The 25,205-nt window shown below is 39.3% G+C and overlaps 1 long non-coding RNA gene across 2 annotated transcripts; it reads left to right on the top strand.

Moving 5' to 3' along the window:
• The first annotated feature begins 1,830 nt into the window (after positions 1-1,830).
• On the top strand, positions 1,831-5,380 carry LOC136018248 (uncharacterized). 2 transcript variants are annotated; one of them, XR_010614313.1, is made up of 3 exons: positions 1,831-2,002; positions 2,459-2,655; positions 4,151-5,380. It is a non-coding gene; the product is annotated as an uncharacterized LOC136018248 (long non-coding RNA). The 2 variants fall into 2 exon arrangements; XR_010614314.1 differs by lacking the exon at positions 4,151-5,380 and adding an exon at positions 2,216-2,308 and having other exon boundaries at positions 2,459-4,046.
• The last annotated feature ends 19,825 nt before the right edge of the window (positions 5,381-25,205 follow it).

The following is a 25,205-nucleotide window of genomic DNA, read 5'->3' as shown; positions in this document are numbered from 1 at the left end:
TATAACTGATTGTGTTAGGCACTGTAAAGCTGTGAAAAAGAGCAGCATGCCAAGAACAGGTGGTGGCAGAAAGGTCTAAATATGAACCAGACAGACCATGTCAAGGGTGGGACAGGGAAAGACATACAGAGGGAGCCATGTGATCCTGGTGTTTTGTTTGTCATTTCAGTCCTTTCAGTGGGTGGCAGGGCATTACTCAAGCAGGATTTAACCATTTGCAATGCTAAATGAACAAAAGAGGGGAAGACTGTTGCAAGCAGTCAAACAGCTTGGGTGAAAAGAATATTCAATCTAAAGGCTGCACAGATTTTTAGATAGGTCCAATTTGATAAATAACTCATGCCCCAAGGGCATCAGCATTGCTTTAAATTGCTTCCTGCTACTGCTGCCAGCCCAGCTACACTGGCACCCTTCACTGTTTTAGTTTGCCTTCTCCCAGTTCAATTTATCAGTTCCTTTCCTCATCTTTTTAAAGATGTTCCAAACGGTAGGCTGTTGGTGGGCAATAAACATTCAATTTTAGACCCAGACAGCATTTCCCATCCAAATTCCACATACAGGGCAAGAGTTATGTGCTCAGAAACACCCATTCTGCTGCTTTAGGGCTCCAGAAGAGTCATGGAAATGCTTCGGACAGGCCAGCAGGACTCCTGGACAGTAAGGAGGAAGGCAGCAGCATGTGCTGGACCACACTGTGCAGCAGGCACACCAGATACCAGAAGGGAAGCACAAGTGACACAGAGGTTTTTTTCTGTAACCCTACACTGTGCTTTGGAGGAGCTGTGGGTCTGACTCAGGGTATATAATTAGTTGGGGGGAAAAGAACATCTGACTTGCTCATCTCCATAGCCTATTTCTGAAAGAAGGACTAATAAGTAACCAGAGAAGACTGTTCCTGTTTAGAACTTGTTCTAGAGAGCAGTGGAAATTGGTAGATTGTGAACTCAAGCCTTGAGCTGAAATTATGAGGAGGGATTTGCAGGAGCATGGCAAATATAGCTTTTTTAAGACCTTATACTTCTTGCAGTGAGGATCACAAAGCCACTTTTGGCAGAAGTGGAATGCTGGAAGACCCTCAATAAAAGTGTAACACTGCTGCCTGTGCTGACACATGTATGAAATCATTATTTTGCTAATGTCATTAATGAATCTGTACAGCCTGCTGCAGCAGTTCAGTTCTATCGTTACTCTATTCTCCAAGAAAACGTTAAAAGCATAAGCTGAGGGAAAGAAAAAAAAAATCAAACATTTTCTCAGTGAGAGAAAACTATTGCATCTAAATTGTACATTAACGGGGCTGTGTTCCACACAAAGGAACATGAACTTCTGCTGCACCATTTTTTTTCACATTCAAGATAATCATGTATTTGTCCTTGCCTTACCTTGCTCCTTTTTTGCAGCTCCAGTTACTTTTTTTTTTCTCTCATTTAAGTGCTCAGATTAATAAAAGAACTGGTCAATGTGGTGGGCTACGTGATCAAAATCAAGTGCTAAATCCTCCACTGCTGTTAACTGATAAAGCTCCTAGTGATACACAGCAGCTGAGGGCCTGACCCCACAGCCTTTCTGAATTGAATACAAAGGTATGAAAAAATACCTTTAAATCTCAATAGTGTGTCCTCACAAAATGATTTTTAAATATTGATTATCAAGTCTGAATACAATGAGTAGGAAACAGGAGATAGTAAGGAAGTGATGAGGCCCCAGGGGCACACAAGATGCATTGATGGCCCTGACCAACCTCACCTGAGGCTTCCATTTACCCCACCCATGGATCTCTATTTAAACTCAGACCTGGTCCCTTAATCTGGTTTGAGCTGTGCTGAAAGAGTTTTGGTCTATAGTTTGGCTGTGGTCCTCATTCATCAGGGCCCTACCCTTAGTTTGGTCTTCCTGACTGCAACTTGGATGCTCGTTGTCACTATATTCATCTTTTTTTATTATCTGTGCTCTTGGTTGAAGTTGTAGCTGCTCCTGGACCTGCTCTACTCATTGTGCTCAGGTATGGTGGGGCTGCGTTCTGGGTGCTGACCACCAGCCTATACTGGGCTCCCTGGCAGGTGTTCCCACAACCACTGTGTGGGGAAAAAGCCAGAGGTGCACTAGAATGTCCTGTTAAGGTGCATGGGATTTTGTGAAGAAGCTGTCCATCAATAGACTCTGAATGGCCTCTTGTGGGGTGAAGATACTTGCTCTGAGACAGAAATATCTTTAGTAGGGAGAGCTTGTGTCTGTTCCCTCTGTCCATCCCACCCAATGGACCACTGGAGGCCACACCAGCTGTGGCACAGCCTTGAGTAAAATCCCTGTAAGTACTGGGTGGAGGAAGGGGACATGCATAGATCAACAGTTATTGAAAAAGAAAAGGGGAGGGGGAACTTGGGAAAAATGAGATCTTGGCTACCAGCAGATTTGACAGCCCTTCTTTGTTGCTGATGTATATATGCATTGCTTATAGGGCTGTGAGGAAAAGGCTCATTGCAAGCCCGAGAAATACCAACTTCAGAGAGCACAGTATGTATCCTATGGAGAGAAGAAAAGGGTTGAGAAGCACTGCTCTGAGCAATGGAAAGAAATAGGGACCATTTGTTACAGAACAGTGTTTGCAGCCTATGGCCAAGTGCCCAACTCCCTGGGGTACCTACATTTTGTTTTGTAAGTCTTGTACCTATATACCAAAAGATAATAACATGGGCACTACTGATTGTTCATACCTTTCTTCACTAGTACATCAGAGCTTTTAGAGACTCTCTAATACCTGAAGGTTGCTCAGATCATGACTATCTGCCATTTGTCTTCTTCATTATCTCTGAAAGGCTTTTCCTCTTGACAGGCAGCATTTGACATTAGCTTTCTGTGGCATTTTCTTATTCGACCTGCGAACGGCTTTGCTGGGTGGCATGGCATCTCCTGTGCTTGTCTCACTAAATCCCTTCTTGGAATGTAACCTCATTCCAGTAGTGCTTTTTGTTAGCAGTCAGTGGGGCTTTTGGATCTCCAACAATAGCTAACATGGAACCATGTCAAACACAGTTTTGCACGCAAGTGCACAAAAGACTTGGTGAAAAGCAGATTATGAAGTACAAAACCCATAAAAATCTTAGTTGTATTCCACAAGGTAAATTTGCTTTAATCTCTGAAGGACAATAGGATTGTCAAGGCATATGGGGAAAATCAAAGCAACTCTTAATATTGCATAAACTTCCTTTTTTTTCCTGTTGGCTTGTCTTGAAACTGCTGCAACAAATCCTGTGTCTGAGAAATCATCCAGTATGACTAGACCTTGGATTCCTGCTTGTAGATGAGCCTAGAGGAGAATGTCCAAGATCTTTGAAGCTGAAAATTAAAAAATGAACAGCAGTGAGAAGCTAGATCTCTCGAAGCTCATGTATAGTGTTTCAGAATGCTTCACAAAGCTCATATGTAATTCCAGTTAGCATATAAGCTGCTCACATGGTAATATGTGGTTTTCTTTGCTGTTCCCTTGCAGCTGGTGAAGCAGGGAGAAAAATCAAGTCATAAGCATGTTTTAACCTCTAAATTTCACTATACCTGTAAAACAAGAGGTTGCATTAACCTTTGCAGGAGGGAGTAATAGCTGATAATTTATATGTGCAATTTGAGGAAAGCACAGTTCCATGGGGTGATTACTGCAATAAACAACTGAAGTAGAACACCCTTGTCCTAACATAAACGCAACTTCATTTTTCCCAGTGCTGTGCATGAAGAACCTGATCTGGGGCTGGGAGAGTGTGGGGGTGGGAAGGAAGCTAGATGAGAAGCATATGTAACCTTCCCATAAAAGTCAAAGAGGTTAGAAAGTACGAATTTAAGATCCAATACATGGGAACCCAGTTTATTCTGCAGTAATGTCAGTGATGTTCTCATGTTATGACAAGTAAAAATAGGCGGTAACAAAGGTACACATTCCAGAAAAAAACTTGCTGGGGATATGGTGAAGCAGTTGGAAGGTTGCTCCACAGCATAGTGAGGTGGAGGACCTGACAGGATGTCTTTTTACCTCTCTTCTCTATTCTCTACCATGTCTGCATCTGGGTGTGCTCATTCCAAGGTCCTTGTTGTGCCTTCACTTCAACCATGTGCACTCAGGGACTTCACAGCTGAATTTCTCTGGTATTAACCACTGCAGGCTGGCAGGAGGGATGGAAGCAGACAGTCAGCCTGGCGAGAATGAAGTCTACCATGAAAAGCTTCAAAGGTCAACAATAGTGTGAGTTCCACCACAAAGCTCAAGGGCAGCCAGCTCGTCTGGCTGAGCAGCAAAGGGACATGCTCAGAACAAGAAGTTCTGCCTACCAGGCAGGTGGCCACTCTCTTGCCTTCCAAATGGCCTCCAAGGGCAGCCTTAAATGCGGTTTGCTGCTGTATTTTGAAGTGGCAGTTAGAGGAAGAATTGTACCACGTTTCTCATCCAAAACTGCCTGGCCCAGCAAACACGTATGAAAGCCTTCTCTCTGGTTTTGCTGCCAACAGAGCATCCAGCAAATTCCCTGAACTCTGAGCTCAATTTACAAACCCCTGGCTTTGCACCCTCAGCCGCTTGATTTGTGGCTGCTACCCTGCTCTCTTGCCTTGACCAGCAGTGACCCAGTCAGGCTGCCCTTACCCAGACAGACCTCATTATTCTTGTTGCTGTTATTGTAGAGCTTAGGTGGCTGTGATCACTGTGAATATAATAGGAATGTTTTTGTTTAAAACCTAGCAGTAGATATCTAGTGGACTTGTTCCACTGGACTAGTGCCTGTAAGCATAATGAACATCTCTAGCAGAGAATTGCCACACACTGCAGCTGAGGTAGCCTATAAGCTTAGCCCTCATCATGCTTCTGCACGTATAATCAAAGAGAAGTTGACAGAGAAATTAGAATTGAATGCAATAATGATTTATTGGTTTTCTGCCCACAATGAAGACATTTTTTTGTCAACATGAGCACTTCATTTTCCAGCTTCTAACATCTTTCAGAACTCCACAGTAAGAGTGGAGTATCACAAACTAAGACACTCGGAATAAAACTTTCATGTTATTTTCCATTTTTGTCAAATGACTGTTACTCAGACATGACCCACCTGACAAATACTTCAAGGTTTTGTTCCCCCAAACCGTGTTTTTCAGTACTTGAGCTCTTCAGCTAAGAAAAAACCCCAAACCACAAAACACTCCAAAATCAGTCTTTTCCATGTCTGAAACAGTAGCACTTAACTCTGTGTGAAAAAGAACTAACATCTCTTAGTCTTCAGGGTGGAGATTCATATACCTTGTACCAGTCAACTGATCAGTCTGAGAGAGCCCATTACTGTCTGGCTTTTCACTCCTACTTGTACTGTTCACTGCATTGTCAATTGTTCTGGTCCGTTCACAACACTGCATTTCAAACCTCATTGGTGAAATAAAAAAGGTTAACATATCTCTTTTTTTCCTCGTTTTCTATCTTCTTTCTCCCTTCTTCCTGTTGTATTTCACTCACTATTTATTGAGCATGGTTGAGAATGCAGTTACCTGGTACAGAACTGTATAATATATCTGCATTCTTTTTGTACCTCAGATTACAGAATTCTATGCTAAAACAAGGAACTGTGCACAGATGTTAACTATCAAAGTCTGCAGTCAGCACTTTATCACATTAATTCAAGTGACAAAGGTTAAGTTGCTAAGAAAATAGAGTGGTATGGAAACATGTTACCTACCATCTGCTCTTTTCAAGGATTTATTTTTTTTTTTAGGCCGAAGTTTGGATTCACATGGAGGCCAGCACAGAAACTGGATGGCCTACATAGTGTAGATGTTCAGGCTCTGAGTATATCTGTATGTGACAACTAGCGGGTGAAATAAATAGTAAAAGTCATTTTTGAGGCAGATGCTAGCTAAACTTCTGCAGTCTGCTCTTGTGACTATAGCACATGGCTTAGGAAGTTTAAATCACTAACAAAATTAGGTCCTCAGGCCCTAAGGACAATCCATGTTCTGTTGTCTGTCCCAGTGTTACCTGGACCAGACAACAGACCAGACTCCTGGTGGCGTGCATGAATCGGCTGTGAGAAAAAACCGTAGCTGGTGACAGGTGATTTTAGTGGAGCTGACAGCAGTGTATGGAAAGAAAGGCCTACTTTCATAAGAGTTAGGGAGCTGCTCTTCCCACGCTCATTGCGTCTGCACTTCATTTTACAGCACTCGCAAACACTGTCCTCTAGAAATTCATTTTCTCATGCACCTGCCTAGCTACTTTTATTCCATCTGTTTGCTGCAGGAAGTGGATTGGGCTGGAGAAGAAGCATTGGTGCAGGAGTCAGGGGCTTTAGGTTATGAATGATGACGTGGGAATATGAACAGCTTCATAAGCTAATTCCAGGTCTAGAAATGAGCTCTGGACCAGGAAGCAGTCAATGCAGCCATGGGAGGGTAGTGCAGGGTCCAGGTCAATGGACTTTTCTAAGAAGCAGGTTAATTTCTCTCAATTTTGAGAGAGCTTGCAGAGACCTGGGAGTTTTCAGAGGCTTTGTGTTGTAGCATGCAGTCGAAATGTCAGCCTGGATATCTGGAAGGTTTTCCTCTCAATACTTTTTGTCTTCCATCAGCCCATAAATGAAGAACAAAGTACTTTGCTGGTTTTGCTGATTTGCTTCTGTAAACCACAAAAGCCTTGATTACCCTCTACTATGAGTGTTGTGTAATTAACAGCTAGGTAAGCAAAGTCTTTATTAGGACTGAAGAAACCAGGATGAGAATAAATTGCCTGAATGTATTTCATATGATAGCAATGCAACAATTTTTTAACTGAAATTTAAAATTCTTTATATTTACATGATACCACCATTTATGTAAATACCCACCCCCCCTACCCCCCTCTTGCTAATGAAGATACAAAACCATTATAAGTGATCACCTACATAACTAATAGGAAGATTGCAGAAGACTTGCAGTATAAGAAGCACTGGAGACAAGCAGGTCTGTGTCCTTGCTCACAACACCTCCAGGTTCCTATCCTGAGTGACAGAAAACACAGTGAAGTTGGTTAAATTACATTAGATTTGTGGCGTAATTATAAGGCTTTTACTTAAAGGAGGAAAATTGTTACATATGGATTTGTGACTTTTTCTTTCAGGGAGCCTTTTCTTGGCTTGAATCACTGTATTAAGATGGTTTGACATATGCTGCTCACAAGCCCCTGTCAGGACCTGCTGTCAGTCATTTTACTTTCTGCAGGCATACTTCAAGATGATGAAAAGCTTCATCCAGAGCCAATAGGACTTGCATGAAAAACTATGTTAATTAGACCATTTACTATGTAAAACTACTTTTACTGCTGTACTTTTCCAAGATCTTGTACTGTCTCTTCAGAATTACTGATTATTATCTTTTCTAATAGGAAAGGTATGTTCAGTACCACAATTATGCTTTCTAGCAGGGGTTCACATTAAAGCATCACCTTCATTTGCTTCTCCTTAGTTTCCCAATAAACAAGAAAATCATCAGGAAATCAAATATTTCCTGGAAAGTTATTTTTTAGCATTTATTTTTCTCAGGAGAGGTAAAACAGCCTTGTTTCCAGTTGTGGGATAATTTGTGTAATGTAACAGGATTTCTAGATTTATCATCTTGTGTTTTGTTTAGCTCACGACGAAAAACATTTTGTTGTGAGGAGAAATAAATGCAGAGTGATAGAGACTTGAAAGGGATGTGGGCTGTTTGGGGGTTTGTTCTGCTTGCTAAATTTACATTTTGTGTACAGTTGAAGGATTGGAAATTGAGGTATTTGAATTGTTGAGAAACAAGGGAGGGGGGGTAGGGGGGGGCACATGGGATTTAAACAATCAGGTTTGCACTGTTGAGAAGGAAAGATTGGCTATTTTTTTATTACAAAGGTCCAGTTGGCAGGCTGCATGTGTTCAAATGCTGAATATTTCCTTCTGCTCGCTTGACACAATGCTGACTTTCGCAACCGATTTTTTTTACTTTTGCTTTATCCCATAAATACTGCATGTTTTTTTTTAATGGAAGTTGTTGCATAAAGCTGAAATTAGTTTAGATAGTGTCATACTTTTGGAAGGAAATCTGAATGCTGTTCAGTAGAAGTGACATTTGGTTATATTGGAGTGAATGAATAGATGATGTTTTAAATGCCCCTCTGGAACATGAATACCGACATTTTGATTAATGTCTTTGTCATGGGCAAAGATTATTTAGTTAATGATTTGCAGTTTCCTCTGCCTGGCTCTAGGAAAAGCATGCCAAATCCCAGGGTGAAAGGGAGGAACCAAGCAGCTTGAAGTCATTGGTTTATTCATGTGTTTTCAGCACGTGCCTGAAAGCTCTTCTGGGTCACGCCTGAAGCCTGCAGGGGAATAAAGCTCATGAAAATTAGAAACAAAAACATCTCTTATTCGTACTAACTGATTTACAGGGCTCAAAAGATTAAAAAACAGCTAGGGTACATGGACATGGCGCAAGTTGGTGCTAGCTTGTGGAAGCAGGAGTGCTGCTCCTTGCAGACTGATAGAGCCCCTGCCACTGTTGGATGTCAGCAATCTGTGGACATTGAAATGCAGTCTCTGTGCTGTGCTTAGCGGTGTGACTTGCACCTCTAAGTGAATGAACTTGCAAGTTCATTTTTTTCAAACCTGCACCAGCCTGAGAGCAAGTGTTTCTGCTCTGTGCACTGAGAACTACAGGTGTTGAAGGGCATGATGCAGTGTTGCCCTGGCTGCTGCCTTTGCCAGTGAGGCTGCAGAGCTAATAGCATCAAAGCCAGCAGCTGGCGCAGTGGGGTGGAGCAGCAGCGGCCTTGTGATGGGGTAAAGAAGTAGCAGTGTTTCTGAGTTACCTGGAGCAGCAGTCCAGTGGAGAGGGGAGAATGTGTTCAGATGGTAGGACAGTGCCATCGGCATACTGCTGGTTTACTGAAAAGGTTCAGAAAGAACGATACAATGTTTGGGACCATTATTCTAAATGCCTTTATCAGTAGGGATCTTACTGAGCACTTTCATGAGTAAAACCAGCTGTGATAATTCTGTACATGTGAAAGAGCAGCCCTGTTGATGGTGCCATTTTTAGCTTCAAAGCTGATTTTGAATAAAACACTTCAGTGTTTACATGTGAAGTTCTTTGCAGGCAAATTTATTTTTCAAGTCCTGTTGTGTAAAACCTGTCCCCTTCTGTTCTATACCCGCATTATATTTTTCCTGTCCTCCCTCTTCCATTCATAGCTTTCACAAAGACTGAAATGGAAGAAGCCATTAAAGGTTTAAACAACTTTTTAAATTATCTTAACATGTTCAGAAACCTTGCCAGATTTACCCTTTAGAAGGCTGTAAAATAATTTTGAATAGAATGTGACCAGATAAAATGAATATGATTTTATTATTCATGAATACTTTAACCTGAATGCTTTAGTGCCTACATCTCTCTATTATATTAAATTATGGTGAACATAAAACTGTCACACTGGGGTTTGTAAATTGATATTCCCTATGGATTCCCCTTATGTTTTTCTATAGCTACCCCTGCTGCTGCTAATGGAATCAGTCCTTTGATACCTTTTCCCTTCTAGTTATATTCTACCTCTCTATTGGCTCCTTCGAAGCTTCCTATCTGGTTGGGAGGTTAGGTACCTCTTTTCACAGCAAATGACCCTTACGTATTCCCACCCACACGTGTACTTTTGTATCTGGCTTGCTCTTTCATATTTCTCTTCTTTTTTCCTAGGTTTTCTCTGGGCAATGTTTTTTTTTTCCCCAGACATCACACTTTAGGATATAGCTTCAGAGTGATGTTCAGATATTTAGGTGAGACTCCCATTAAAGTTAATGAGACATGTGGCTAAATGCCTGTGCACTGCATTAACAATACCCTTTACTGTTTATTGTCTGGCTTAGAGAAAAGGTCACATTGGTTCCTTACTCCTAGTCTTGGATCTTTACCTTTTCCTTCAAATCTTAGAGGTCACTGAAAGAGAAGAATGTAAGGCAGCAGGCCTTGCAATGCTAATTTTTTCAGGTGGCAACATTGTTCCTTTAGCTCCACTTTTTATATGGAGCTATACAAATTACAGACTTAAGAGGAGCTTTTATCCCAAATTGTCAAAAGCACAGTGATGACAAGTTACTGCTGAAGAACCACAAGATTCTCTATGGTGCTTTGTGTAGGAAATTCTACTGGAACCAAGAAGAAATATCACATCTTCAGAGAAGTGACTTTTGTCATCCTATGCCTTTAATGACTCCACCACAATAGGATTCTGGCTTTTGGCTGGGGTTAGCTTGCTTATACCAATATAGATAATACATATTAACAGCAAATATTTGCCAAGGGACACTGATGATAACACAGTCCATGCTTTCGCCTGTGTCCTTGTCTGAAAATTTTGGTTAGGAAATTCTGATGCTGTATGGGGGGAAGATGATAGTGAATGCAGGTCTGATCTAAGATAGAAGGAGGTAGAAAAAGGGAAAAGTGCAACTTTACAACCTTGTCCTGTGAAGTGACAGTGCATACAATTCCAGTTCCTTCTTCCAGATTTGGCTTAGAGAAGCATCTGATTGATCAGTAAACTGGTATTTCTAAACGGTGTTATTAAATGTTTAAAAAATTAAATGTTATTTAATTTCCTTGTGCCTTAGTCTTCTCGTGGAGGCTTGTAATATTTAAATCTTGGTAAACAAGAGCAGAGAGCCTGAGGTGAAACATGCAGTAAATGTAAAGTAAATGTAATCTTTGTAATGTGAACAAGAGTCCAGCTTTAGATCCTTTTTCATTCATCTTATTAGCTGAAAGGTAATCTCTGTACTCTATTATAATGGAACTTCTCTGGTATAATAAGGTGTTAGCTATTCAATACAGTCCTCATCAACATTATATTTTTTTCATGTTTCTGAAGCTCAACAGAAAATGGCATTAACTGTTGTATTGTGTCAAGGAACAGAAGTACAGCAATGTTAAACTTGGCTTTTGCACTGAAAAGGAAAATGAGACTTAGATTAAAATTCTGAAGCAAAAAAAGAGTTAGATAAATACATCGTGTGAAATGAAACATTAAAATTAAATGACTAGCATGGGTGGGTGAAGTTCAATATCAGTAGGAGTGTTTAAGATGAGAAGGTTTTTATCCAACAGTGAATTGGCTAATGATGTTGCTAATGTGGGATCCTACAGTTGACAGTTTGTTTCTGAAGGCAGATTCTGTCCTACTGCTTTGAGAGTTACAATTATATGAAAAGAACATGCCATTCATCTGTGCATATCATCAATCATGACACAGTCCTTTTTGTACCTCTCAGCTCTGTTGTGAGCAATCTATAGGAGTGGAAAGAAGGACTGTATTTATATGGAAGGCAGGCTCAGAGATGCACACAGCTCAATCTGACCAATGTTTTGCTCTAAGTGTTCCTCTGAAGGGAAAAAAACGGGGAAAAGCTCTAAAAGAGCCAACAGATAAAACCAAGTATCTGATCAAAAGGATTTCCAAACAAAGAGCAATGTTTAGCTCTGTTTGTCAGCAAGGTGATCTGTGATATTAGCATGGACCGAAGTAGTATTTTGACTATTTTGCTCTTTATACAGGGGAAGTGCAAGTATTCAATTGCAGAATGGAGGAACTAATTAATTGGTTAATGATGGTGTCATTAATATGCTTATTACCACTTTCCTCTGCAGTATCACACAGGTGTTCCAGTTGCAGACTAAATAGATGCTGTGCTAGGCTTTGAACATGCACTGAATTAAATGGTTTTTAATGCAGGAAAAGGGCTCACTAAATACAACACCCTCACAAGGCTCTGATCTTTCCTTTCCAGAAGCTTCCACAGAAAGGGCAGTTAGCCTCAGGAAAGGACCGTACAGCACATTCTCACAAAACTGTTGTCTTCACATTGTTCAACATCTGTGTGAAATACTATGTAAGTTAAACTAGCATGTAGCCCTAGGTCTTTGATATAAAGAAAGCCGTGTGTGTTCTTTTTCCGGCCATGATATGCTCTTATGTGAAGACTTGTTGGTTAACTTGTGCTGGAGAGCACAATTCACTGATTATTGCTTACATGGTAACCTATACAGAGGAGGGCAGTTCTTTCAGATATGTCCAGGTGACTTGGGAACGCCAGTCCTGATGTAAAAAGGAACAGGGAAATTATAGCTGGTCAGGTAATGAACCATGAACAAATTATTTCTTTTTAACACAAAGTTTCCCTGCAACTATAGTAGTGCTTTATATTTTAGAACTGATAAATCTAATTAAAACCATGCTGAACATTTTTGACCATTCTGAAATTGAAATCTAGGGCAGAAGAAGTCATTGCAAGTGACCTTACCATGTGAGAAGCTTTGAATTATCTGCAGGAAGCTGATAATCGATATTTTTAGAGAGAGTGGAGATGAAAATGGAGATGCAAGAAAAATTCTAATAAACTGTATCAGGAATGTGAACGATAAGCATCACTGAAAGTTGATGGAAATTAGGAACTTAGTTATCAATTTGTCTCAGTCTGATCAGAAGCAAAAAAAGGAGGTGAAACCCTCTGTTCTCAAAGTGTATGAATGAAATTCAAAGGGAAGACTGATCTGTAAAGCTGACTTGGGTTTTGACTATTTCATTGACTTTGTGCCTTCACATATACAGCCCAGTCAGGTCACCTGTGAGACTACAGCGAACAGATGTAATCTGGAGGGGGATTGAAAAATTACCGGAAATGGGTTTACTGGGCAAATTTGTTAATTTCCTTGGTTTACCTCTTGAGTAGCAAAGAGGAGATTATTTTGCCCTTTCCTCTACACTTCTTAATGAATGTAAATTTGCTGTACTGGAAACTTTCCTATGTCCTGAAATGCAGAAGGCAGAACACACCTGCTACACAAGTAAAAGTAATATAACAGTAATTGCATGACTAATACAAAAATTGTTGATGAGTCCTCAGTGGAGTTAACAAGTGATGAGCACAATCAAATGAGCAGGTCTATTGCCTTACAGATCACTTTGCTCCTAAATCTGCATTTTGGCAGTTGTTGGACCATTGCGTGAGAGTTGGGGAAGCATTTTTGGACTCAGAATTGATAGGTAAAATATCAGGTCTGTTAAAAGATACCCTAGCTCTTCACTTGAAGACTGTTTTAATTTATATAAGACTTCATTGCATTAACCTAGATAGGTATTCTGCATGTTGTATATTTTTTCCAATTGATAGTTTTTCCAATGTGACGGCTGCCCAATTGTCAAATTGTCGCCCTGAGTTCCCATGTCAGCACAGAAGCGTACCCTGTAAATTTAATTGTGAAGAGTATCTGGCCCTCTACCTTCTGCTTGCTCCACCTGGGGTACTTCACTCAGTGATAGGGAGCAGCCTTAAATTTGATAAAGAAGTTGGCTACAATGCAGTTCTGCAGTTTAAATGCCGTGACATTTCCTAGGTATTAACATTAGAACATTAAATTAAAATTATGTTCCATGGGGATTGTAGCTTTGTATGGCTTGGGAGAATTGACTCGCTTATTCAATGAGTTTAAGCTGATTACATTTACAGTTAGCACATTCTTTACAGAGTACCACTGTGTGACGAAATAAGGAGTCAAATTATGCTCTGACACAGATCCTCAGAGCTCTTTCTAGCCCTTGCAAACGTATCTAACCTGCACTGGCTGTGAGCCAGAGAAATTGCCTGAGAAAGCTTTCTATGGCTGGTTCTTTAAATAGCCAAAGACTCAAACCCATCCTCAGCTGGTGTAAATTTGCATTGGCCTCATTGCCTTTCATGCTGCTATGACAATTTACATCAGCTTGGATCTGCCCCATTGAGTTCTGAATGGATTGAAAATGAATGCAAATGACAGCTTTGCTGAAGGTGGGTATTTAAATGTATACATGCTGCTCAATACCCTATGATTAAAACTCATTGCAATTAAACATACATACTCCTAGGTTCATGTACAGTGATTCATGTCCCCAAAACTGGAGAATTGGCTGTTAGTTACTTCTCACCATCGGATAATCTAAGAGTTCTTCTAAAACTGGTATATTGTTTCTATAGTTATTATGAAATAGGATCTGTTGTTTTGCAGTAAATTGGAAACCATAACTTGTGCTTTGATTAATCTTCCTCTGAAATGCAGAGGTCATCTGTAACTTCCAGATATTTCTATTCTCCATGTATATTAATTTCTAGTAGCCTGGGGTTTAATACACATTTCTCTTTCATTTCCACAATTAATGGTTGTAAGACAACACAGATAAAAATGCAAATGAACAACTTATCTTTATGCTTTTCTACTGGATGTTTACAATTGCAGTAACAGTGAGCTTTTAAAACTGCCCAAACAGCCTTTCCTGTGGATATGAAAATTATAAAGATACCTTCATAAATTATGGATTTTTAAAACTGCTGTCATTTTAAATGGCTTTATTTTTTATGTTTATTGAAACTATTTTGAGTATACGTAAAATGGTTTTTGTTTTTTTGGTTTTTTTTGTAATTCGTGTAATACATGATATTTGCATAAAGAGAGGCCCATATACATATAAATAAGTATATTTTTTTTCTTTTCTTTGCAAAGATTTTAGAAGACCCAGAAGAATAAGCATTTCTTGTGATGGTTGTCTCTAAGTTCTCCTGGATGCACTGTTGTGACAACATCCTGGAATCAAATGTGAAAAGAAAGTACAAGAAAACTGTGGATCTTGACAAAAACACGGGGCTGTTACAGCTGCAGCATAATGGGACACTGGGAAATTAAAACTTTTCAATTTTCCCTGAGCTCCATTTCTACAGCTGGTAGTGAGAACTTAATTTCTGATTATGTGTTAGTTAAAAAAGAGCTAATACAGTTGGGAAGAGTATGTCCAAACAAGCAGGCAATTTTCATCCTCCTTCTTGCAACTAAAGAATTGAACTAAGGAAAATCTAATAAGGAACCCATGAGCACTGTAAAAATGTTGCCTTGAATGGACTATATTTAAAATATTTTTTCTTATCTCAAAGCTTGTTTTCAGGAAGAGTGGGGTTTTCTTGTCCTTTCTGACAAAAAACCTTCTGTTGCTGCGATGGATTTTCATTTAAGTAACAGGTTACTTCTTCAATAGATATTTTTTTATGAAGATGGTTTTCATAGGAAATTATATTAGTATCAGTCATTCCAGGTGATTAATTATCCTGTTATGTGTTCCTGAATTTCTGTTCATCTTATCTGTCAGTCCAAGGTTCTTGTACTTGCTCAGTTCATCAGTGAGGTGTCTGGAAATAGTAATGTGCAAGGCTATGTGCTAGGCAACTTGTAGCTGTAAGTCTAAATTCAGAGGTGAGATAATATAGCTATTTTGCATCATGGTTAATAAGATGACTATATCCATAAATGTGACATGCAGACATAGGAGCATCTCTGGCATCCCATAACCTCACAGTCTACTTACACCTCCCTGACTTGAATATAGGCTCTTCATTGGTGTTCTAACTCCAACAAGTTATGTTAGAACTTGAGCTGAAGGTAGAAAGCAATGAAAGCATACGAGGAGCATTTTCCCTAGGCAGTTAAGGGTAAGGAAAACTAATAAAGTGTATGCAGCAGGAAATATTGGCTGGGGCAAACAATCTCATAACAGCTTTCATCAGTCTGTTTTATGTAAAGAGAAACAGGAGGCAAATGCTCCTGGAGCGCTGTACATTTGTGTATGGAGTAGTGTGTCCAGCACCTTAATTGAGGCATTCAAACCCAATATTGCATCCTTTTTGTTTGTCTTCAAATATTAGGAACAAATGGTATTAGAACTGGCATTGAGGCCACAGGCAGCCTGGCCTGCATTTTAGGTTGTTCCTGATTGTTTTAGTTCAATATTTCCATGCAGGTTTCCACTGTGTTTATGCTGGCAAGCACAATAGCCCAGAGTTGAGCTGGCACCAAGTTAACTCCATTTGCCTGAGATTCTGCTTTTGTTGCAAGATGTATGTTAGAGCTCTATATGATAATAAGTAAATTCTGCAGAATTTTTGGTGCAGATTCCTCATCACCTTTTGTGGCAGCTTCAGCTTAGCACTGAAAGCTGCATTAAGAATGTGGCTTACAGCCACAGTGAAAAGCATCTAAATCTTTTCTCTCTCTTCTGATCACATCTTCGTTACTGTAATTGTATTTCTGAGCTATGCCCCACTGTCAGCTCCTTCCTACCTGCCTAGAAAAAGGTATCTGTTACATCTTTTGCCTTCCCCCTATATGAAATGACTAAAAGCAGTGTCCTCTGCTCCATCTTATATTCAAGACTTGATCCTTGCTGTTTCTTTTCTGTCTCACTTTCATTTCATCTTTCTTTCCTGTTGTTTGCACAGAGGAAAATATACGTGTTCTGAACTCTTAGTGTCCCTCTTATCTTTACTCTCAAAATAAACACATGGAAGCCACATTTGCCCATGGAAAACACTGTTACCTTTGTCAACCTGACTTCAAGGGAACACTGGATGGATTGTAGCAAATTTCTCCCTAAGCTAGCAGTAATGCAACACCATTGCCTGCTGAGAAGATAATGACATAGTAGTGGGGCTCTTCTGCCAGTCATCTAAACTAAGAAAGTTTCGTCTCTTGGCATGGTTTATATTCAAGGTCTATCATTTTTCTACTCTTTATCACTCGGGTACCGGGTTTCCTATCTGAGACCTAAACAGGCTCTAGACTGCTCTTTTGCTGAGATTAAGCATATTCAACTTGCTATGACTTAGCTTATATCCTGCTAAAATGCAGGCTTTGTAATGTTAATTGTCAACTCATGCTTAAAAATCCCTCTTCTGCATGAACACCAAGGGATCCACATTGAAACAGTAACCCCTGCTTTTTCTGAGTTTGGCAAAATCTTACTCCTGAGGAACTCTGTTGTGAAGTTCCTGGTTGTCTGGGGGGTGGGAGGAAGGAAGGGAAAGATGCTAAGCCCTAAATTTGCAGCAATTCACCTCCATGCATATAGATATGCAGTGACTTTTTGCAAGGTGGAAAAGAAACAGAAGTAATAGGTTTTTTTTTTTTCCCAAAGGCTGTATCAGTAAAGGATTCTAAGTTCTTTTATTTTGGGAGAATGGTTAGAGATCATGAAAATGGCACTTTATTGTACTTACTACAGTATTTACTACAATATTTGCTTTCCTTTCTATCTTTGAGTTTAACAGTACCATCTGTCAAAAATATTAGTAATGGAGAAATAGACTGGATAAGGCAAAAGTAATTACTTTCCTTTGGTTCAATTTACAACAGCTTAAGTAAAATAAAAGAGCAAATAATGAAGTTCCCAGGCAAAGTCTGAGGGGTTTTTTGTATCACATTTCTTCTAGTATCTTCTGCACAATATAATTAAATCTGCCCTTGGTAGGTAAGAAGTAACACTGCCTCTTTCATCTCGTGTACATATGTGTGCATTTTGCTTTTCTGATGTTGTTTTTCAGAGTCTGCAAAAGAGATCACTGCTGCTTGTCTTCCGAACAACCTTTGGGTTAATGTTAACACCAGAACTCTATCTATAGATAGCTGAACAGCCTTCTCAAGCTGTCACTGCATTCTTCTTGCCATCTGTTCGCCATCCTGAAAGACTGGCAAGGTTCTATAGGCCTTCTGTATGGGAAGATTATGTACTACTTGCTCATCAGCTCTGAAACAAGCTTCCAAGTTTGTTTTTCATTGCTGTGTTTTTCTCTGTAATGCTCTTGAATGTGAGAATGGGAGGAAATTCTATTTGTTCCTCAGTCCTGCTTCATGCTTCCAGGTTTGTCTGGTGTTTTGTACTGTGTTGTTACAAACAGTGTGTTCCTATTCAGTGCAGTGATTGCAAAAGTTTACAACAATGCCCAGATTCTGGAAAAAATGGGTTTGCTGAAAGCAAACAGTGAAGCAAAAAAATATATCGGCTTCCCAGTCTGCTTTTTGCTTTGGCTGTGAGTTGCTTGGCAATGAGCTTTTCTGAAGCTGGGAAAGAATATCACTGCAGCACTGCCATTCTCTCTTCAGCCCAGCTAAATGCGCAAACTCAGGGATGTGATTTCCCACCAACACTAGGGAGCTTGTGTTGGTTTAGATTTTCAAGCTAAAACTGTGAGGAAGTGCCATCTCCTTGCATTGACTGTTGGAAAGATGAGTTCTGGAATTAAGTCCAGTAGAATTTATGTTTGAATATGGGTTCCAGTTTCTGCTTCTGGCTGGATGTAAATATTTTGGTTGTATTTTGCACACCAAATTTGATGTCCTAGGGAATGTCGTACTAGAGATTATAACTACTGAGATACATGCTTTCCTTGTTATTCTACATACAAACGATGGTGTATCACTTGTAATGATACTCTGGTTACATAAATATTTAACAGCAAATATTCTCTATGCATTAAGCAGGAAGATTCAAAGACACTGAAACAATGTGAGGTTATTTCTATTAGTGTTTGTTTTCTGTCAGTAGAAAATGGTGATACCATTCTAATGATCTTTTTTTTGCAGGTACCCTAATTATCTCAACAAACTCACTTTCTGAACAAAACTACTTTTGTCTGGGGGAGTGAAAGGGAAATCAGAACTATAGGAAAGATAATGCTGAGTTCATTTTAGGTGCACATATCTATCTGCAATGTTATTGGTGTCCCCCCACCAATTGTTTCTTTGATTTTGTGCAGCACTGGGTCTCTCATGCTCCTCCAGTTACTGTTTGATTCTGTCCTTTCCTTTTCTGACTTGAAATGGGCAAAATAAGATTTTTCTATTTCTAGTAAAGGTTTTTAACTTATAAATTTGTAAAATATCATTACAACTTGGTACAGAAAGCAAGATAATCTCCGTTGTTTCTTTCTGAATAGCCTTTAAGCTCAAAAAGAGACACAATTCTGATCATTCAAGAAGCCTGCTGGAGATGCTGTGGCTGTTACACATGGTTATCAGAGGCTTGGTACAATAATGTCATATTGTACTCAGGAATGAGTTTAGTTTTCTTCAGTTAAGATGCATGTGACAGAATGCAGACTCTTTGTCAATATAAGGGGCAATTTATGGTGGTGTGCAGTGATCTGACAATGTGAATGTTTCCTGTATGAACATACTGGGTGTTTTTTTCAGTCACAAAAGGTAACAGCGATGAAAAAGAAAAATGCATCATTCAAGGCAGGGCGCTGCAGAAATATCTTTAAGTCTATGCCTGCTTGTTTTTAATATTTCTAAATGAAAGGACAGTTGAGCAGCTTCTGCATGTGTGTATCTGAGAATATTTGCCCTGCTTAGGCAGCCATTGCAGAAGGACGGGTATAAACTGAGACAGTAATGCAGGTAGACATCCTTTAGTTTTAAAATAATTGTCATTTAAACGCTTTATTCCCCTTGTAGAAACAAGTATGGCTGGTTTTAAAGGTGGTATTTTAGCTATTATATTTCCCAGTGGTCACAGACTCAAAAGAGGAATACATCAGTTATTGATTTCTGTCAGATCTACCTATAAAGGCACTACATGCAGAGATTAGCAGTGTGCTGGAGTAGATGTGGAGTAGTCTGGCCACAAGGCAATGACATCTATAGCAATCCACTTAAAGACAAGGAGCTGGCAGGCAAAGATATAACTACCTTTAAACCATAAGATTAATATCAAGATTCTCAAAGGGGCAGGAGGGGGAATCTCACAAGAAAACCATCTAATGTACTGTTTATCAACAAAAAGTCTGCACATAAAAATAGCTACTGCCATTACTTGAGCAAAATACACTATCTAGGCACAAACAGATAGCCCCTCTGTTAGGCATAAAAGAATGTATTAAGACAAAGTCCAAAATTACAATGCTTGCAAAAAAGTCATAAGAAGAAAGAAATACAAATATTCTACAGTAAATTCCTTGCATGGACTTGGTATTGGATCTCAGAAGGAGGTTTATGCCTATTCAGACACACTTAGAAATCAGATTATAGTTGTAGGATACTGCTATCTCTATGGTAGAAATCTCATGAAGTAGTCTATAACTTCAAAACTTTTCATTATCAATGGTTCATTTAATAGCTAAAAATGTATAATTTGAAAACATTTCTCAACAAATTTAATCCAGAGGCTTAACCCATTTTTCTGTCTCTATTTCAAGTATTGAAGTCCTGCAGAACAGGTCATGTATTATTCTTACAGTGCTTAAAGGTAAGTGGAAACAGTTTCTGAAGTCAGCCAGGTCTGGCTTCACTCCTCTGGTTTCAAAGACTGACACTCATTCCCCACATGTCACAGGGACACAGGACAGAGTTCTGCTACCTGCTGAATATCTCCTGTGTTGTCAACGACAATAAAATTTTCTCTTTCATGGAAAAAATCCCCTTAAAAAAAAAAAAAAAAAAGACAGCTAAAGAAAACAGAAATGACTCTGTCACGAAAGCAGCAAAAGAGGATCTGCAGCAAGCTGCTCACAAGTGAGTCAGACCAGTCTGAAAAAGTATCACTTTTTATGCTCACATCCAGATCTTTTTAATTATACTATTACTTCAATCACACCTGCTGTCTGGTATCCCATTATGTGCATTCCAGCATTGCCAGAGGGGGAGGTTTTTGACTTGAAATGAAATCTGACTTCTGAGTGCTCTGGTATCACCTATCATTGTTGTGATACTGAGACTCTCCTGAGCTGTCCCTGTGGAGGAGGAAAAAAAAGTATTCTCTCTCATGGGAGCTAGGTATACTTTAAAGTGACAGGTTCAAAATCTTAAGAGACCCTAGAGCCTTTTCTTTACTGAGCCAGCAAGAGATAGATACAATTAAACAACTGGCTGGTTTTGGGCATAAGGGCTTTGTTTGTTTGGCTTTAACTACAGCTATAATCCAGCAAATTCTCTCTAAAGCATACTCAATTTCACCTAAAGCCACAACATTTCAGATCACTTCAGGCTGTAGAGACTTGATCTGGGGCAAGCTACTCTCTGTGTCTGTCTTCATCATTTTGTAAATAGGAATAAATAAAAAAAAAGTTCTAGGATTTCTATTTTCTTGAGGGGATGTGGAAACAGCCATGTCCTGTATGGCTATCATATCCTGGTTGTTTTACAAATAATTAGCATCTATGGGAGGGATGCTGTAAGTTAAATTCGGGCATTCTCACAGCAATTTGCTACAACCAGGTATCATTTATACATTAAGAGCTGAACACCAATGACAGAGCTTAGGATGCAGGAGAAACAAACTTTATTGCTACAGCTCCACAAAAGGATCTGCATTACAAAAACTTCAATGATTATTTCTTCTAAGTCTCAGCAAAGCTGTCAGACTTCTGCAACTCCTGTACTTTGCTTTTTCAGTGTAAGCTGTAAAGTCTTAGAACAGCCTGTAGCCACTGCTTTTGTGTAGACCACCTGGTGCAGCTGGGGTTTCAAAGGGCTGCTAGCCACCACAGATCTAAAATGATGAATTTCTACACACCTAAGCTGCTGAGTCTTAAGAGTTTTCTGTTGCCTATGGTTCAGAAGAGGTTGTGTTATGCATATTTACTAGTGACTTCCCTAGTATATCCATAAGTTTTTAAGGTTTAGGTAATCTCATGGGTTTTGTGAGAGTATGGGTAACTTCTCACAGGTATAACCCAAAGGGAAAGGTTCTATTCCAGTTTTGTATTTTACCCAAATAATTATCCAAATTATCTTTGTCAAACGTCTGACATTTCTTTATACTTAGACTGATGTTTTCACTCACGGATAACTCAGCTTCATTTTAACTGATTATTTTTGAATTTGGGACTGTTGATATATTCCTGTAGAAGCTTCTGGTGCTTTTGAAGCTTTATGACTGCAGTGATGACAAGAGGATTAAAATGCAAATATTTGTGTAGTGCAAACCTAACAGTTACCTTAACAGGCTGGAACACACTCACCACAAGACCAGGCAGAAGGATATTTGCGTCTAGAAAAATACTGTTTGATATGTTAACTCCTAAATGTGGGCTAGAGTCAGAATAACATTCAGATTGGAAAAGAGGGAGTTAGGAAACTCAGCTGGAACCAGGTTGGGTTTTATTCAATTTTTTTTTTCAATGTTCTGATATGACATTCCATATTAAAGACAATATTTCTGATCCAAATACAAATGATACTGCACCAAATGTGAATGAAAAGTGAAAATCTCCATATAAAGCCAGCCTATGTAATAAGGGTAGATTGTTAGAGGAGGGGTGGAGGAAAAAGAGTAAATAATTGGGGTGATGGATTCAGAGTCTCAGTTGCAGTCATTTGGTTTAAATTCCATAAATGTGAAAAAGTTATTTTCTTCTTTTTCTTAATAGTAAACGATCTATTTGAATGTATGTTGTCAACAACTGCAGGCTCTTGTTATGATGAGGGTGGTCAGGAGAAAACTGTCTTTTGTTGCAAACAATGAAAGATAATACCACCCTTTAAACAAATTATGGAGAGAGAGATGAATGAATGCAGTACATGTGGCCTGAATCTGTGAATCAAGTGATTTCTTGGAGCTACTTGAATATGTGTTTATATTTTACATTGCTATAAGGAAAGTTTCAAAGCAGGTAATAGTGCCTTAGTTAATGTTCATAGGTCTTAACTCCACTTTGTTCAACAGCATCAATAATTTCAGAGATGCCTGGATGTTTAAAATGGGACAGTTTTACAAACCAGGAGTATATAGAAGATTAAATGTTACAAAGAACTTGAAATGTTCCTGAATTCTTGCTTGTGCATGCAATAACAACTGAAAATCTATAACTGGAATGTTTCAATGCAGTGATACCCCTGTGGGATACTTCTGAATGTGTTTATTTCAAATATTCTGGAAACAACTTTGGAGGTGCTTTCAGAAAGCAGTGCAAAATCACTTTTCCTCTGTTCTTTTGAAATCATACCTGATACACCAATAAATTTTGGGTTTTAATGATAAGACTTCCGCTCTAGGCTAAGCTCTTGGAATAGAATGCAAAGGAATATAAAATAATTTGGAGCATTGTACACCTATTCCTTCCATGCTGATAACATCAGTGTTTCACATGATCTCATTAGTTCCAAAGAGCCTCCATTTCTCCACATGTTCCAGTTTACAATGTCTACCTTCTGCTCAAGGCTCCACACTGCTCTGCCTTTGCCCACAAGCAAGAATGAACCCATGCTGATATTCACTGCAGTGAGTGAGACAACACAAAGGAAGCAAAAGCTCCTTGTGTTTCCTGGACATGCCACCTAACTCCCTCCATGCTTGGTAGTCTGTACTTGTGATGCATGGGGGGCAGTTCCACAGAGGTGCCTGAGCTGAATCACCAGGGAGTCCCAAAGTGTTTAGTCCCACCATATTTGCATATTTATTAATTCCATGAAATTAGCATAGAGTTTAAAAGGGAGGAAAGGGAATTAAAAATTACCTCCAAAAATTATGGAGCAAATTAGCTGATCCTCTGAATATCCAGGCATAATTAGAAACCAATAACAGCTAGAAAACAAATGTCAGCCTCAGCTGGAGGTGTCAGGAGGAAGTCATCAGTGAGCACTTTTTTTCTTCCCCCAGTATAAACAGCAGATGAGGTTATCCCTAAAATAAACATAGCCCATCTGCTGTCCTCAAATTTAGCAAAGAGGGAAGGTGAAAACAGGCACAGATCAGTGTTGGGTGGTATGGAAGACACTCAAACTCAGGAAGCTATTAGGAAGAGGTAGGATCAATAAGCTCTTAGGGACCTTGTGCCTTGCATAGCTCTGTTCTTTCCTGCCATTTCTGGCTATGCAATTCAGATGAAAGAGTCATTGCAGCCCCTGTCCTTCAGGCAAGCTCCCCACCTATAATGAAAAGTCACAGAAGAAGACCTTCTGCAGATACTGCAAGGCCTCCTTGGACCTCGAGGGACTCGTCATTTGGGATCTGAAGCCTTTCTGTGTCCTTTAGGGAGGAGGCTGAAAAGGGAAACTCAGCTGATACTGTAAAACATCCAAGGGCTAAACTGATGCTGAGAAGTCTGACTATTGGTGAACAGCTGAATGGCGCACACCCTAAGCAAAGAGGTAGATTGAAAGCAAATATAAATCTGATGCAGAACTGAAGGGTGGGGTTTTTTTAATATGGTAATATGGTTAGAATATTTAATCACAGAGATACAGTTTTCAATTAAAAAAAATTTGGAGATAACTCTTATTTTAAGATTTAATTTCAAATTCAAAATTTTGCATTACAAACAAACAAAAATCCCTCCAAGCCCACACAAAAACCAAAATCAAAATCAGAGCTGGAGGAAAGGTCGGTTACCACGTTTCAGGAAGCTGACTTAATATTGTAAATTTGTGAGATATTTATAGAGCTCTAATGTCTTGGAAAGTTCTACGTGATAAGCTGTCATTTGTGAATACATGCACAAAAAGTGCATACAGTTGTATTTCAGTTTTGTATTACAGCAGAATCAGCAGCCTTAATCAAAACCACAGTCCCCCTGTCATGGGTACTGCACAACTATAAGGAACTGTACACATGTCAAGAATCTCAGTGGGATTATTTATAACCGTGGAGTTTCTTGTGTAGTTTGGCAGATGCTGACTTCACAGGAATCGGACACGGTCCTTATCAGAGGGTGAAAATGTATGGGCCCAAAGTCTCTGGCAGTCTTCTCCACTGATTGTTTTAAGTCTGGCATAAATGTTCTTCTGAAAAAAGATCTATCTTTTATCTAAGCCATTAAAATGTTACAATTACTTACTAGTTTTCAAACTGATGCAGGCATTTCTGTAGAGAGAATGTAAACCTTCTGACAATAGATTTTTTTTTCTCAATTGCCTGTCACAAACTTCTTAGATTCCTGTTCCCACTTTCACTCACCTGGTTTCCTTTCAAGAGTTATTGGTGCCCAGCAAAAATTAATTTTGGGGAAATTATGCAGGACTCAGGAATTATGCAAAGGAAAACCATCAGCAGCTCTGTCATGTTTGGCATCTGCAGAGATTTTGGCTGATATTAGATGAAAAACAGAATTATTGCTCACCTGGGAAACTCTAGACCCTGTCTCTGAGTTTCTGAAAAGAGCAGAATATCCTCTAATCTAGAGTACATAATATGGATCATACTGAATGGTTTATGATAATACAGGAAACAAAACTTTTAAAAGATTGCAATGTAAACTAATTTGATCAGGCAGCATTGGTAAAATAGTGCATCAGTATTGAATCTTACAAAAATCCTTTAGGTAAAATGAAAGTTTTGGGCTGAAAGACATTCTCATTCCTGACTTCTGAATAAAGACTTTTGATTTATTATGCTC

This window comes from Lathamus discolor, chromosome 7 (genome assembly GCF_037157495.1).
Source record: "Lathamus discolor isolate bLatDis1 chromosome 7, bLatDis1.hap1, whole genome shotgun sequence".
NCBI classification, from domain to species: domain Eukaryota; kingdom Metazoa; phylum Chordata; class Aves; order Psittaciformes; family Psittacidae; genus Lathamus; species Lathamus discolor.
The sequence above is the reverse complement of the archived record's forward strand: the minus strand, read 5'-3'. Positions and strand labels throughout refer to the sequence as shown.